Here is a 16,863-nt window from a genome sequence, read left to right on the forward strand (position 1 = left end):
TACACAAAAAATATTGGCAATTTTTTTTCACTCTGCTTTGATGATGAAAAAAGATCAAAAACCCAACCAACACATCGCTCTCTGAACTGCCAACCCTAGCTTATGTTAAACACATCTAGGAGATTTTGTTCTCTCCATTCAAAGTGATTTGCCGTAGGCGACAACCCAACTAACTTCAACTGATGGATTAGCATTCGAGACTTCCGTCGTCGCTCCGAATTCGGACTTCAGAACCGATTTCCACACAGAACAACTTTCACACATAAATAAGATTACGACGATAAAGCGACGGACAGATTTAATATTCACTAGTGGCTATATTTTTTCCCGGACACTTTTCCTTCACGTGAATCTCTATAAATAAAACTGACCCAAGTGTGTCGCTTTGCTTTTTCTTTTAACTTTTCCGATCGCTTTCATTAAGTTGTAACCTTCTAACATATTTCTTTTTGGGAAAACTTTTCACTCGGTAGAACTTGATCCCGTTTGTTGTTGTCGAACATTAATCAGGATGTTGAGCGAAAGTTTTGCCTTCCAGCGTCATTGAGTGCCAAATCCAAGGTTCCATTTTAGATATAACAAATTTTATTGGTCACACTTTTAAAGAAATTCTCGATGGCAACTCGCGCCGCGGCAGAAAATCTCGCGCACAATTCAAACCCCGAATGGTAACTGAAGCAATCTCGCTCGCTCGATCCGCCGCTCAGTCAGTTCAGTTAGTCCGTTCTCGGGGTGTAGTTAGATGAGTGATACAATTTTTCGCGAGAAAATTATTTTGCACTGACTGTGGCATTGCCAATCCACCTAACTGAAGCATCCACCAAACAACCCACCAACCGGCTCAACTCGGGGACCCCCTAGAACGAACACTTTACACTTTACGCCCTCTCGCCCAGCGCGGGTAAGCAATCATCGGTAGCAGCAAATCATTGCGGTTCAAATCGCGCAAAACAGCTCTACGCGAGCGATGGTTTGACTGTCTCAGGCGTACACACGCAAACCGGAACGAGGGGGGACCAGACCTAACGCATGTATATCTACGGCTATATGGTTGATTTGAATATGCGGAAATCAAGTAGGGTATATTTACGCTAGTTGATGGTTATTCAGTTTGCTTTCTTCTCTATGGAGCCGAATAACTCTCTTGACTCTTGAGGAAATTTTCAAAAAGCACACAAATGGAATCAAATTCCAAGTTTTAAGGCATACACATCAGCTATAATAATAATAATAATAATAATAATTCATTTTATTCCTGTAACGTAAGATACAATCTTTTTGAATTGTTACAATTGGGTTTTCTTAGTATCATTTTTGTTCGCACATAGTTTGTTTCTGATGCACTTTCATATCTAACTATAAAATACTCGATTACTGTCTTATCAATGCAAATCTTACTAGTGAAGCCTTCTTGAACTCTGATTTCGATTTAATGGATTTACCATGGGTAGGAAGATTATTCCAGTTCGCGATGCCTCTAACGAAAAACGAATTGTTATAATATACCGAATAATGTGATGGAATAGTTAAATTTAGTGTTCTAGAATTTCTAACGGGAATTAATAGCTTTTAAATATGTTGGGGAGCTTCTCTATGGAGCATTCTGTGGATAATAACGCAGGACCTATATTTATAAAAATTATGAAATGGGCAGCCCAGTAGCTCCTTTTGGAGATGAGAAACACTAGAAAATCTAGACAAATTGTAAACATAACGGACGCATGAATTGAGCGCAACACGAAGTCGGTCTAAAGTCCTAGCAGAGCAATTTGAATAAATGAAATCCCCATATATAAATAGCGGATACACATAGCTTTTAAAAAGTTTTAACTTTGTCTCAACGTCAAGATGTCTTGTGGTGAGATTCAGCTGTTTCAATGATCCATAAATTTTGCCACATTGTGTATTTACTTGTCTACTCCACAACAAATCATCGTCGAAAATAACACCCAGATTTTCAGCATAGTCAGTGAAAGTAATGACCGAATCCGCTAAATAAAGTGTGGGAGCTTCGACATTTCTACTGAACTTATTGAAAAAAAGAGCCTTAGTTTTAGCAGGGTTAATAGGTAGAAGATTGAGAGAAGACCATTCATTGATTTTTCTCAGATCATAATTAATTTTGTCTCCTGCAATCTCTATTGGTAATGAGCTTTCCGAACCAAAGTAAATTTGTACATCATCAGCAAACATTTGAATGCTAGAGTACTTCAAAACAGATGGAAGATCGTTTATGAAAAGAGAGAATAACATTGGACCAAGAATTGATCCTTGGGGTACTCCAGATTCTATGGGAGTAAATCTCGAAAAACTATCATTTAACAACACTGATTGAACGCGTCCTTGAAGGTATGATTTTATCATTTTAGCAGCATGTCCCGAAAAAGAGAAATTTGATACCAATTTCGCAATAAGCTTCTTGTGACATACCCTATCAAATGCTTTTGCAAAATCTATAAGTATCAGGAAGGCTGATCCTTTTTTATCGAGAGAAACAGCAATGTCATTGTGAACCTTCATCAAGGTAGTTTCTGTACTATGATACGCTCTAAAAAAGGTAACAAAACTTCACCATAAATTAAGCAAACCTGACTACCAGACTGAAGACCAAGCGAATTTTGGGAAATAAGGCGAATTAGAAGTTTTCTACTTTAAATCTATCGGGCTGCACATAAATCCTGAACACCCTCGATTTAGAAGCCTTAACCCTGAAGATTTTCATTTTTGAAACCAACACACGACTAAAAGACTTTGGAGAATGTACAGACTCTGGACCTAAAAAATTCTTGGATTACAAATCTTCAGGTTAAATTTCGCAACGCGAGGACTCTCGATATACCGACCCTCGGTTAAGAGGCTTTCGCATTAAACCGACTCTGGAGCTGACGTTCTGCAAAATTCTGGCAACTCTCGGTCGATAAACCTGGTCTTTGGAGCTTCAGATTATCAAAACTGAACTTTTGACCAGTAAAATTCAGCGATCATCTGCCTACTCAGAGACCTTTGAGGTAAACTTCGATTTCAGACTCCGCCAACTGCTCAAGGAGAGTCAGCAGAAGACTTCTACAGCAAAAAATTTCCTCAACATATTTTTTTCGGATTTTTTTTTCATGAAAAAGATCGAACGTGTGGAGTTTTTTGAGTGTAACTTCAAGACCAATACTTCTAACTACCCTGCACTCTGGTCCAGATGGATTCACAGCTGCACCAGGCTTAGAGCTGGACGAATTCCGCAAAATCGACCATTGCCATCTGTAGAAAGCTGTATTTTGGGCTTTGGAGTCAAGAATACTCGTCTAACAAACGCACAGGCCTCTTTTTAAAGGACCATCCGGTGTAAAACATCCTAGTGAAAAACTCTCAGATGAGATATCGGAGAATGGAGATGATCTAAAAATGGAACTGATATAGGTCTGGATTGACATTTACGGAAGGAGTGCCAGCGAGCAACGTCGGTAACATTGGCAAATGACTGAAGGAATATACTGAGGTCGTGAGAGGTAAGATCGAGCCAATCTTGGAATTTTGGTTTGTTTGATGTTGTTGCCAAAATTTCATAGTGTTGTGTCAGACCTTTCCGGAGATACAAAAAAACACTTCTTGTTCGGTGAACTGTTAACAGAAAAAGAGATGTTTTTTTGTATCTCCGGAAAGGTCTGACACAACATTTGGTGCCGTGACCAGGATGCAGGAGGCTTTCGCCAGGAGTTTGTCACCCCTGATAAGCGTAAAGCAGGCATGTCAAACTCGTTTAGGTGTGCGGGCCGCATTAAAAAATTTCTATGACGTAGAGGGCCGCAGCCAAAATCAGTTAAATCAGTACATTCAGCTTTAGCTTTTTTGCAGTAATATTTTACAAAACAATCAGTGGAATTTTTTTTGTGACAATTTAAGACGGGGCTACGCGGGCCGCATTGACCTAGGCCCCCCAGTTTGACATGCCTGGCGTAAAGCAATATCCTGATCTCCGTTCCGACACAACTTCGATTCTTCAAAATTCCCAGCCGTTTTGCTGCCGACAATCCTGTCCCGTTCCCGATAAGGTATGATACTCGGATGGACGGTACTGATGTTACGGTCCAACATCAGCCATCCGAGTAGATGCAGTACTGGCGGTCCGCCCAGTACATGCAGCATAGCGAATAGTCCAAACTACCTCGCACAAAATGTAATTCGAAGGCAAGCTGTTTGATGTCCGATGTACCTACCAGTTCTGAAGAATCCGAAGTCCCACGTCCAGAGTTTTTTGGCCCAGCCTGCGATTCCCGAATTCAAGACCCCACATCTAGTAACCCTCGTAGAAAGTTGTGACCCTTCCGACGATCAATGCTAAGTTCCAATAGTTAGGTAAGGAATAGCTCTGTGGTGCATATCAGACAGTGAAACCCAAACAAAACTAGGGTGATCAGATATAAAACATTCGTTTTAGGTGGCCAGTATGTTGATTCTCAACAATTTGCTCACTCTATGAACGAACGTCACACTTTTATTGTTCAACTTTTTGAAGCGTTTGTCTTTGTTGTTATTCATTAAGTGTTGCCTGTTTTATGATTTTATACAATTTTTACGCGGAATAAATTGTAATAATTAATCGATGCCTAATAAAATCCCTCTTTAAGTTTTGGACGGTAACAAGACTAAATGTCTTTTTCATCCGAAAATAGCCCATCTTTGGTCCGGACATAACAATTAGAATGTCACTAGTTGTTCAGGTGGTTCAATTTGATAAATTAATAGGCAGGGTAACGGTTTTGTCAAGTTATGTCGTGAGACGGAATACTATGTAAATAAAAAAATAAAATAAGGTAACGGTTTTGGGGCATTTTTTTAAAGAATGTAGACTTTATTGTCACCCTGTATACCCTTAAAGTTGAGACTCTTACTATATAAACCTTTGGCCAAGAGACTTTTGAGCCTTTAATTTAAAACCCCCAGCCGGGAGTCTTGGTCTGGAAAATTACGAGCTGTTGGCTGAAATTTTAAGATCAACAGATCCTCAACTATACAAAGACAAACCTGGCCAACATTTTTTAAACTTACTTATCTTTGAGGCGCTCGGTGTAAGGAATCTCGACCAAAATATTAATGGTTTTGAGACCGTAAGTGTAGAAACCCTAAAAGTCATCTGTACGAATACTCTTATTTTAAAGAATCCAGAACCTTTGAAGACTCTCAGCCTTAACACCTAGAACATAGAGACCATCGACCTGAAATAAATCCTTGGCCTCGATACTCTCTACCCAGCGACCTTCGGTTATCAGCGTCTCGCGAAAGCGGTATCTAGGTCTAGAAACCTTCAGGTGATATGCACTCGACCAAGGTATTTCAAGTCTATAAATCGCGAATATTGAGATTTTCGGCCCGGAAACCTGCTTTCAAGCGACTTCAGAGAAACCCTCGGAAGTCTTGATAGCAATAATAGTTTAGAAATTATTCTCTTATTTGTCTTTGAAGAATGCTCCAACTTCTAGTCTTAGGAAAAATTCATGGTAAAACCTGTTGAAACTCACCGTTCGGATCCTCCAGAAGAGGTTACCTAAGGGATTAGAACGAACCATCAGCCGAAGATTTTTGCTGTATCGCGCAGAACCAAAACACGATTTGTTTTGGTTCTCCACATGCTTTGTGTCCAATTTGCAATCGAGAACAATGGATCAATGATTGCTGACGACAGGTGATGATGATAAACGCAGTACAAATGTTTAAATTATCACACGGTTAAGCGAGACGACTCAAACTGAGATCGTGGTAATTCAGCAGTGTTGCCAGATATTCTGAGTGGATAACTCAGCATATTCACACAAAAATGAGTAAATGCATCGGAATACTCATTAGAATATTAGTACTTTCCCGGTTAGGGAATAAATGTATGTAATAGTGACAAATAGCAATCGCTAATATAACAAGCAGTTACTTAAGGACCTCACAGACGACACTGAATAAACATAACTCTATTCCACCACTGAAACCTGCGTTTTCAACAAAATCCTCAGTGGTCCTCAGTGAATAGAATATTGACAAAAGATTTTCAAATAAACATAAAAACCTAAAACACAGAAGGTACACAGAAATTTTTTTTTTGACTTTTGCGCGTCACTGAAACCGCAACCTTTAAAATAAATCAACCTGTAATTAACAAAACCTGTAATTTTAAATTGTTTTCCTTGAAAGTTAACGAAGATTCATTTATTATTACAGCAAATGTCCTGTAAAAAAGTTGTACACTGAAAATTAAGTGCCCCGTAATTAGTTTTTCGACCTGTAAAATAACGGTAAATGTCCTGCTCCTTTTTGTTACAGGACATTTGCGTAATTTTACAGGAAATAATTTTTGCTGTGTAACCAGTCAAGACACTTTCGGCAGTATTAGACCTTTGTGTGAAGACCCCCACTTTTTGTTACCTTTTTTCTCTATCTGCAATAAATATACCACAAGCAGTTTTTTCATATGTCATAAAGTTTTAAATTGCATTGTTGAATCTAATTTTTTTTAAATTTCATTCAATGTCAATTTCGAAACCTTCCTTCGAGAATTGTGTTTTCAATAAATAAATACAGCTCCTTATCATCTCTTCATCTCATCATCTCTTGGCTTCAAAAATCCTGAGAAAGCGATAAAACAAAGAGCAGAAAAACAAACGATCTGTAAATTATGAAAATCGGCTCAATTGGGGACTGTTTCACGCCCAGCGGGATCTTAAAACTCATAAACAAACGAACAACAGTTCTTCAAAATCACAAGTAGAACACCAGTAAACATTCTAGTCGTCATTTCTACTTCATATGTGTATAAGTTGAGGAGAGGCATTCATTCTTAGTAATCATTCAAGTCCAGAAAGAAATCGTAGAATTATAAAAAAAAGAAACAAAACACTCGAGCGCGTTAACAGACAGCTTCCTGTCGACCGACACGATTCGGAGTGCAACATAATATTATTCATTTTTTTCCTTTCCAGTTTTTGCAAAACTGAGAAATTGCAGTTCTCGCTATCCGCTTGCAAGACATCGTCTATCTCAAATGACTTCTTCGGAAGAAAGTTGAGAATGCTGACGTGTGTGTACAAGATATGATTTGGTTAAGAGAACTGGCCCTAGTTTTGGCTAAAAAATTTGAGTTATTGAAAGAGATGTTTTTTTAATTAAATTTTTATAGCGAAAAGTAAAACTGACGATAGAAAAAGAAAGTAAATTCAACTAAAGGCTCCTCTACCTTATGTTTAAAAAAATCGTTCTTGGAAATATTGAAAAAGTTAGTTCTGAACGGCAACTCGACACAGTCTTAGATTAGAAGCTCTAACACTGTGTTGAATTGCCATTCAGAACTAACTTTTTCAACATTTCCAAGAACGATTTTTTTAAATCATAAGGTAGAGGAGCCTTTAGTTTAATTTACTTTTTTTTTCTATCGTACTTTTAATTTGTAAAATGCAAATGAATATGTAAAAAAAAGTCCAAAATCGAAAGGTGTTAATTTGGATTCGCAATTTATAACGTATCCTGAAGACTTACATTGCCGAATCTTCAAGAAAACTAGATAACATTTTTGACACAGGTTAGGAAAAAAACCATTTGAAAGGGATTAAGAAACGTATTTTCCATTTACCCAGTGATAAAAAAATTAATCAAACAAGTTCACAATTTTTCCGGTCAGTTACATAGCTAAGTGAGTGAACTTATGTCATCGGAAAACAAATCTCACATACCAAACCTAACTAACCACTCTATTATGCAGTTCGGAACGCAACGCTCCCATTTCTCGTTGCAGATCAAACATGAATCCATCGACTTGAAGGGAGCCAAATAAAAAAGAAACAAGATAAGAAAAAAAGTAGTTACTTTCCAGTTAGGCTCACTGTTACCCGGCAAACTTATGCGAGACAACAACTCGTCACCAAAACGCTTCAACTCTGGGAAGGCCAGTCTTAGTGCGACATATTGCTCTGCGACGATGTCGCGAGATCAGATCGCGTCCATATTATACAACACCCGCGAACTGGAGGCGCCCCAAAGACCGCGATCACACATTTCTGCACGTCTTCAACATGAAACTGCTAACATCTAAAGAGAGAGAGGAAAAAAAAGAAGCAACGACGGTCCGAGGGGAGCTGTCGATGAAATGATGTTGATGTGGTGACCCCCCGAAGTCATTAGTCGAGTTTGGTTTGAGCTGGGAAGAAAAAAAAACGCTAAATGCAGAAAAAGCGCAACCGGACTGAGGTCTGAAATAGCTAATGTTACGGCATCACTACTGGGTGGATTTTTTCCTTCTTGTTTGAAATGAAATTAGTTCGACCGGCATTTAGGGGCCTCATTCCAACAAATTTGAGGCTGGATGGGAACCCCCAAAAGCCATTTGAAATTGGTTCCATGGAGACCTTTAGGGTTCGAAGTGTTGTAACGAAGAGGCAGGTTACATGGCTTGAACAGCCTAACGATTTAAGCCTCAATATTTTAAACTCAATCTTTTTCCTCTACAGACTGGTGATTGTAACAGCTATTAAGGGCAAATTTCTTTAGAGTCCTTTAATATTAAATGTTAACAGAAGTCTCAATTTGGTTATACGTGATAATTGCAATCCTTTCCAATCCATTGCATTTTTTTAAGGTCTCTTGACTGAACTGATTCAGTTCATTACAGTCTCAATGCTGAACTCTCAAATCGTCTCAGCCCGTTGTTATCTTCAATTCCAAAGAGAAAGTACCACGAAATTCGTTATTTCCAACGAACACGTTTAGATGTAGAAAACTCAATTCGATATTCTAAGATTTCTTTTAACAGAAGTCTCAATCATTTTTTTTACATTATTAAAAAAAGAAGTCTCAATCTATTTACTGGTTATTAGAAGAAGAAAACAACAACCCATCGTTTCATACTTCCAATTATACTTAAAAAAAATTTTGTTCCGAATAGCAGCCTCGGCGCGTTGGGGAAAGTTAATAAATACGTGCAGAAGTCTCAGTCCGTGAGCTTTGCAAACTCAATTCATTGATTTGTTTTCGAAATTTGAAAACCCACTTAGACGTTTCGGTGTGAGAATCGGAATAAGTCAGTCCTATGTAAATACAAAATTCTCACTGTGTTTGTGTTGTGTCCGTCAGAAGATTCAATTTTTTCCGTATATGCCTTAGTTTGAAAAAAAAAAATTTAAAAAAAAACGGAAGTCTCAACCAGTTCCACAATTTTTATACCAACTAAAATTTTCAGTCAAGAGTAATCCTAAAAAACAATCTAGTTCCAAATAGGTTAAAATCAGTAACTTCAGACAGAAGTCTGGAATTTGAAAATTTTCTTGTCTATTACATGCGGAAATATCAATTCTCCAAAATTTTAACAGAGATATAACATCTCAATGTTCCATCGAGTTCTTCACCTAAAGAGTTTACTTTTATAGAGGTAAAAATGTTCATCAAATTTAATCAGTGTCCTTTCATCAAAGTTTCAATCGGTTTATAATATTTTCAGGAAGCAGAAGTCATAACTATTTTTTTTCAAGTCTTGGTCAATTTCGAAGCAATCAGTATATGCTAAGCTTAGCTTATTTGACTACTCATATCCTTCTCAAATCACTTTACCCGAAGTGCTACACAACTGTGTTATTTAACTCACAATTATCAATTGCGCAAATTTATCATTACTGCCATTTTTATTTATGCACTAAGAATTCCACGATCGCTGGCGTCGATAAGCAGAACAAGTTCCAAGGCGCCAATGGTTGCTGATGCTTTTCCATTTTACAATGATTAATAACGGCGCCGGCCACGTCCTAGTAGCAAGGAAAAAAAATCTGTGTTTTAACGAAAAAAAAATCTAACTTTCTGTGATTTTAACCAAAAATTCTTTGTTCAAAAGTTTTGTCAAATTAATCTAAAATTTGAACTCATAAAAAAAATTATTTTGAAAAAATTAACCAAAATTTTAAAATTTTGCCAAATCTGTGCATTTTTCGTAAATTCTGTGATCTGTGACATAGATTCTGTGATGATATTTTGCTCAAAATTCTGTGAAACTAAAGATTTCTCTGTGATTTCGGCAACCTTGCCTTGTAGTCAATGGGGATAAAAGGAAGGAATGTTAGTAGGATACACTATTTATTCATTTAGCAACTCCTCGTCTCTGCATATTAAAAAAAAAAGATTTTTACATAGTCAGAAGCAGAGATAAGCCAGTATCATCAGCTATGGAAACCGTTTGTACGTCCGCGAATCTATATTCAATCATGGAGCAATCAGTATATGGACGTTTTAGGTTTTTAACAACAACATTTTAGTCGAGTCGAAAATTGGTAAATTTGATACAATCAGCATTCCTAATCCATTTTAAAAAGGATATTTGGGAATACTGTGTTTTTCTTCCAAAGTTGAAAGAACAAATTCTGTTTATTACCAAATTTATAAAAAGATGTCAAATAAAACAAAGTATTGATCAAAGCAAAAGAGATTCTGACAAATGGCAGTCTCAACCAGTTCCACAATATAACAGTTTCATTTGAGCGGAAGTTTGAATCAATTTCTAGATTTCAAAGCAACCTTTTTATTCATTTTGCTTGAATGGAAACAATCAGTTTTGTGTGAGAATCAAAAATCTAATCAAGTTACGCAAACGTTTTACAAGCGGAAGTTTCAATCAATTTCAAAATATATTCAAATACTCAGCTATGCAACTTTTGACAAACTTCCTCCGATATAGTAAAAATGTTACAACCCGTGAAAAAATATTCCCAGTTGATTGAAACTTTTGCTTTTAGCAAATTGTTGTAGTTTGGGTAGTTTGCTTGCTGGGAATTTAACTTTTTTGAGTTGAGGCTTTTGGCGGAGAACGTTTTCTACAACGCATTGGGATTTCTGATCTTCAGCTTGCTCAAAAATTATAAAATAATTTGAAACCGCTTGAGTGAGACAACCATTTTAGTGGTTTGAGACTATAGCTTGTTTATCATAAAATGTTACATGCTTGTAATAAACCTGGTTAATCGAAAATTTAGATTGACATCTTTGTTTGCTGAAGATTGAATTGAGAGTTCTGATGGGGAGAGTTTTTACAATGGATTGAGATTTCTGCTTATGAAAAGTAGTGACGCCGGAACGTGAATTTTGCTAGCTAAAAATGTTGGTAACAAATGAGGACTTCTGATAAAATTGAAAGTGAAAGATTGAGATTTCTGTATACGAAAGGCAGTTACATGAGATTGAAACTTCTGAAGTTTGTAAATGAAAGCAAAATAAAAGCTATGTAGATGAACTGAGACGTCTTTTGGGCCCATGAGTTGAATATGCGTTCACTTAATAGTTTCTATAAGATAAAACGTTTCAGATTTATTCAACATAAGTATTTTCAGCGTAACACTTACAATTCTGTATTATTATATGTATTCGATAATTTTTTTTTGTTTTTGAGGAACAAAAAAAGTCCAATTTGATGCAAAAAATTCAAGCTTTCGTCTCAATTTATGTCGACAACTGTCACAGACAGACCCCTTTCTCGCAATTTGATACACGAACCAACTAGAGTAGGCACAGCAGCAACAACTGCAGAGCGCGTGAATTAGTTAACTGATTTAAATTGAGCTCAATTGGCTACGGTCCAAGACCGTAAGTTGTGTTTGTTTGCAGCTTTCGCCGGGATTATTTACATGGTCATGGATTCGATCCCTTTGGCCGATGACTTTACTCATACACACGTTTTGTTCTCATGTTTTATGTTCCAGATCCCGGTCGTCTATAAGACTTTCTAAAACATGAGATCATATTTTTCGGTAAGATTGTATTTCGGAAGAAGATTAATTTGTTTCCATTGCGGCTTCTTTTGGAGCACTTCAACATTTATTTTTCTTCCCGAGAAATGAGTATCGATTTGTTAGATGTGAGTACTTTCCTCTTTGACTAATGAATGAACTTGTTCTTTCATGCATTAGGATTAGAGTGATATGCAATTCAAATGCTAGACAAATTATTCTTTGTTCCAATCAACTCCCCTCGATAAGTCGAAGCTGTCGTAAATTGAGTTCCACGTATAGGTTTGTTGCGTGATTTTCTGCCTGGTACTGGGGTAAGTAGTTAAATTCCACTAATCCTACCGCGGACCAAGTCATAAATCAATATTAGTTTGCATTGAGTTGTGGGTGCTTTCATTCGGGACCTTACTTAGGAATGACGGGGCAGTCAATTTTTCAAACCATCCCGTGGATTTGTAGGAATTTGGGAAGGGAATTGACCTCGGGAAGTCATAACTTTTCAATTTAAGAATGCACTTGAGCGGAAGAAAAGCAGAAATAAAAACCAGATGCAAATGTCATTATTTTCAGATTCTTTTCCTCGGATCACTGGGAAACAAGAACCCTTTGTTGCAGGCGTTCGGCCGTCAAGATTTATGTAAACCCCTAATTGAAATCGGATCCCGTTTCGGGTTTCATATCTCAATTATCACTACTAAGAATGATAATTAATAACACAAAAGCCAAGTGTGGTTTTCCCATTATATGTTATTCCAAATCTTCTTGAATGGAAAATAACAAAAACGGAAGTAACAACTTTCACCCCTCTTTTTTTCCTCTCGGTGATGCAGCAACAGCAGATACTCATAAAAACACTCAATTGATGCGTTTTCAAAGTTCTCAACCGGTTACTTTACCAAGAATGGGTACCGAGACTTCTTAACGAGTTCTCCAACCGGGAAAGGCACTAGAGAAAGGAACTGAAAATTGGTAACGCCATGTTTGTTTTATCTTCCTGGATGGGAAATATTTTTTCCGGTTCTTTCGCTTCTAGCTGCTGGCTAGCGACACTCGTAGTAATAAAGTCTCGGAACATAATGTAAACGAGTGCATTTTGCTGGATCCATAAGGCTACTTTGAAGTCATCCCGGGAACCATTCCTTAACATAAGCGAGCCGTAGCAGGTTCAGAAACTGCTGCCGGAGCATAAATTTTCGCCCCGGCGACACAGGCGGGCAGATTTATGTTCCAAAGGGTTAATTTGATGGTTTTTCCTCCATAAATTGTTGCACCGAGAAGCCGTATCATCTCAGGAACGCGCAAGTGTTTTCCAATCGTGGGATCACAAATTGTGACAGGCGGCTGAAAATTATAAACAAATAACGAGCGTTCCTAATTATCCCTCCTTTGGCTTGGCGGGATGTTTGTTTCGGTTACAAGAATACGGTTGAAAATGTACGTTTAGAATATTTTATTCTTTGAGTTATGACCGTGGAAAATAGATTTCTAAATTGGCTGCTGTCATGCAGCAGTTTTTTTGGAATTATTCTGAACATCAGATTGAATTTAAAAATTCTCAGATTGACTTAGAAACTGTTGTTTTGATGATCAAAGCAATAGAAGATCGATTGCTTTGATTCGATCAAATTGTAGTTGATTTTATCGCATTCAATGAGGCCGGAACAAATTTCAAAATCCCAAATCCTTTTCTCTCCCCCTTCGCTTTTTCCTAAAATCCCGAATGGGAATAAATAAAGTTTAATGTATTTAAAAAAAGTGATAATTTCTTGAAAATTTAACAATTTTCAACACCGAAAGTCAAACTGTGGAAGATAAGAATTGTATCACCTTTTGTATTCGAGATTTTTTAAATTTTCGATCTTAAATAATACGATTTTTTAATTTTGGCAATACTAATTGTATAAAAGTTTGTTGCATGCAAGCTTTTATCCAATTCAATAAAATTTATTGAAAATTTGGATTATTTTTTAACATCCTTTCTCGAGATGTTTCAACCCCAAGTGACAAAAGAAGTATTGCAAATTTGTTCCGGCCGTATAAATAAAATAGATTCAACTGCTGATTGACCTTATGTAATCAACTATAAATATTATAGATTCAACAATAATGGTATGATTGGTTCAACTATAAATACGATAGAATTCAGGCATTCAACTATAAATATAACAGATTCAACAATAAACTGTTGATTGAACTTCGGCATTCAATCATAAATATGATAAATTCAACTATAATGGTATAATTGATTTAACTATAAATTTGATAGATTTTAATACAAATTACTGATTGACCACCTGCAATTAACTATAAATATAATAGACTCAACTATGATAGTATAATTAATTTAATTGTGAATATGATAGATTGAACTTCAATTGTATGAATGATTCTATGCATTCGACTGTAAATATAACAGACTAAACCAGGGGTTGATGTTTTTATCTTAAGGAATATTTCTGCGGGGGAATTTCTTAACTTTTTTTTCGACCCTTAAGGTCTATCCTCGTCGGATGCAACATCTTTTTGTTGTTCTACCCAATCCTGCTGCTAAGATCTGTGCAGTTCCCGGCACCAAAGCAGCAGAACGAAAAAAAAACAATTTGTCGGGCAAGGCCAGCAACAGGAGACAAGTCTCGCGTGAGCTTTCATTACGTCGTATGAAACATTCAAAGAATTTACAGAAAACTGCTGCAAAACTTATCATCACAACTTCAAAATTTGTATTTCACACATTGAGTATGTTGTTCAAGCTACAAACATCATAAATGGAAAGAATTTGGGACTGTTTGTTTACATTTTGTTTCAAACGACGTCATGAAAGCTTACGCGAGAAGAAAAGGTAAGCAAAGCTTCTATAGCTCCGGGGTGATTATTCATTGTGATCATCAACAAAATATTCGCATTGCTTGATCAACGCGGCTACCAAAACAACTAAAATTATGAAAAGTGCAAATGTTATTCAATAACTTCATAAATTGTGTGATAAACTAAAATTCTTATTTTGAAAAAAATAATGCAATAGCATTAAATATACTAGGTGAATCTACAACATATATAGTTGGCCTCATGAAATCAATCATAAAAATATAATTTAATCTATCATATCTATAGTTAAATCGACTATATATTTATAGTTGAATCCACAATATCTATATTTGACCTCATGAAATCAATCCTAAAAATAGAATTGAATCTATCATATCTATAGTTCAATCAACTATAATCTTATAGTTGAATGTAATATACTCTAAACAAACAGATAATAAATTACATAAAAATGAAAGCATAATAATTATAGTTGGTAGAGAATCAATCAGAAATATGATTAAATATATGTGGATTATTGTTGGAAATACTATACTTGTCTTTCCGCGTACATTAGACTGCCCCAAATTTGTATGGGAAATTTCTTGTGAAATGTTATGTGCTGCAGGCTAAAATTGATCCTAGGCCTAGTAGAAGATCTCACGAAAAATTTGAGCAACCTCTTCCCGTGATTCGATGTGGCCCAAATTTGGCATGAGATCTTGTACTAGACCTAGGATCAATTTCAGCCTACATCGTATAGTCGGGACATTTGAGGCACTCTAGTGTACATGAAAGAACACGTAGATTTCATGCGAAGTCGTTCAAAGAAATTCCACTAATTTTTTGTTAATGCTGCCTTCTACAGTATATTTAATAGCACAAAATAAATGTTTCATGGTTTAAAGAGTTGTTTTGGATTGAAACTTAAACCGATATAAAGAACTATATCCACATTTCCAAATACCGTTGAACGAAATTTGTTAACGCAATAAAAGGATTGACATAATTTTCGGAGACAGCAAACTATGGTGAAATTAACGTTGAACCGATTAGCGACGGCGCGACAGATCATCGCTCAGCTTGGTTTCGAAATATTTAGAGAAAAAAATCCAAATTTATCTGGGCCACAAACTTTGAGTTCCGCTTTCGGTTCAACTTATTCGGAAACCGTTTGGAACAGCTTAGCGAAAGAAAGAGCTAGCAACGAAATCATGACAGATCAATTTTAAGGTTTATACCGAGGTGTGGTGAATCAAATCAGAGCAGATCGACCTCCTGCTTCCTACTCCAGTTGGATGACATAAATTTTACTGTTGTGATGCTTTGGCAGATCTTTCGCTCGGAAGCGTTAGGCTCCAACAAGTTTATGGTGCCGATTCGCGAGCCCCTAACGTCTGTCCGAATATCAGATTCGAATGGGACGATAAAACATCTCGGGGTGTAACGACCGGTATCAGTAACTTAACTCCACCTTTATTGGGAGGCTGTATGAGATTCTCCGAAGCCAGGAAATCGGACGCCTTCCACCACATTCAAACACACTCGATTCCCGAGACTTTTGCCTCTCGGCAGCGAAATGCGCCTAATGCCCTTCCAAGTTAAGCAAATGAAAGCGAAAGTTGGTAGCGAGGTTCAAATGTTGTTTTTTGCTGTTGCTGCTAGACGTGTTCATTGATCGATAACTCCGCGGGACAGATGTTTTGCCAAGATCTGTCGAATGAACGAATGGAATGGAGGCAGTCTCGCACGAGTATTTTTTGTTTAGTTTTATTTTTTTTCTTTAGTAAGCTCACCCTTCACTGTTGGGGGCTAAGGGGAAGAAAAGTGGTCGATTAAGGGGTCTGTATTTTTTTCTGCTTACCAATATGTTCACTACATTAACTCCTCGTTCGTACTGCCACAGTGCTCGATGAGCGCTGCTGGTGCTCAGATGAATGAGATAGTAACGTTCAATGATGCGTGAAATTGGAAAGGAGACAGGCGGTGAACTGCTTGCCTGGATCGGGCGCGAGTTGAATTCGATTTTAACTTCATTTTCAACTTAAACCATCTGTGACCCTCTGAATGGTTCTAAGAAATTTAGGAACAAGAGTAGGTAAGCATTCAAAAAATATTCTCAAAATTCTAGTGCAAATTTGCCGAACATTTTGTGAGGTTCAATTCATCTGTCGTTTGAAGTTATATGATAAAAATATACAACCTGTTTTGCTCAATACAAAAAATATGTTATACATGGCATTGCTCAATCAAAAAACATGTTCTACATGACATACGCTTTTATTTCCGGGAACGGGAAACAAGTGTCAGAACCCCTAAACACTCA

The 16,863-nt window shown here is 36.8% G+C and overlaps 1 protein-coding gene across 10 annotated transcripts in view; it reads right to left on the reverse strand.

Annotated features, from left to right (window-relative positions):
- The window catches only part of LOC129750010 (uncharacterized), a 97,832-nt gene that overhangs the window by 37,116 nt on the left and 43,853 nt on the right, over positions 1-16,863 (reverse strand). For 4 of the 10 annotated variants that reach the window (XM_055745231.1, XM_055745221.1, XM_055745214.1 and 1 more), the window contains exon 1: positions 372-654. The exons of the other annotated variants lie outside the window; for them this stretch is intronic. The gene's annotated coding sequence lies outside the window, so the exon portion shown is untranslated. Of the gene's footprint in view, positions 1-371; positions 655-16,863 lie in introns of those variants that run through there. 10 annotated transcript variants of the gene reach the window in all.

The sequence above is a fragment of the Uranotaenia lowii genome, chromosome 1 (genome assembly GCF_029784155.1).
Source record: "Uranotaenia lowii strain MFRU-FL chromosome 1, ASM2978415v1, whole genome shotgun sequence".
In the NCBI taxonomy this organism is placed as follows: domain Eukaryota; kingdom Metazoa; phylum Arthropoda; class Insecta; order Diptera; family Culicidae; genus Uranotaenia; species Uranotaenia lowii.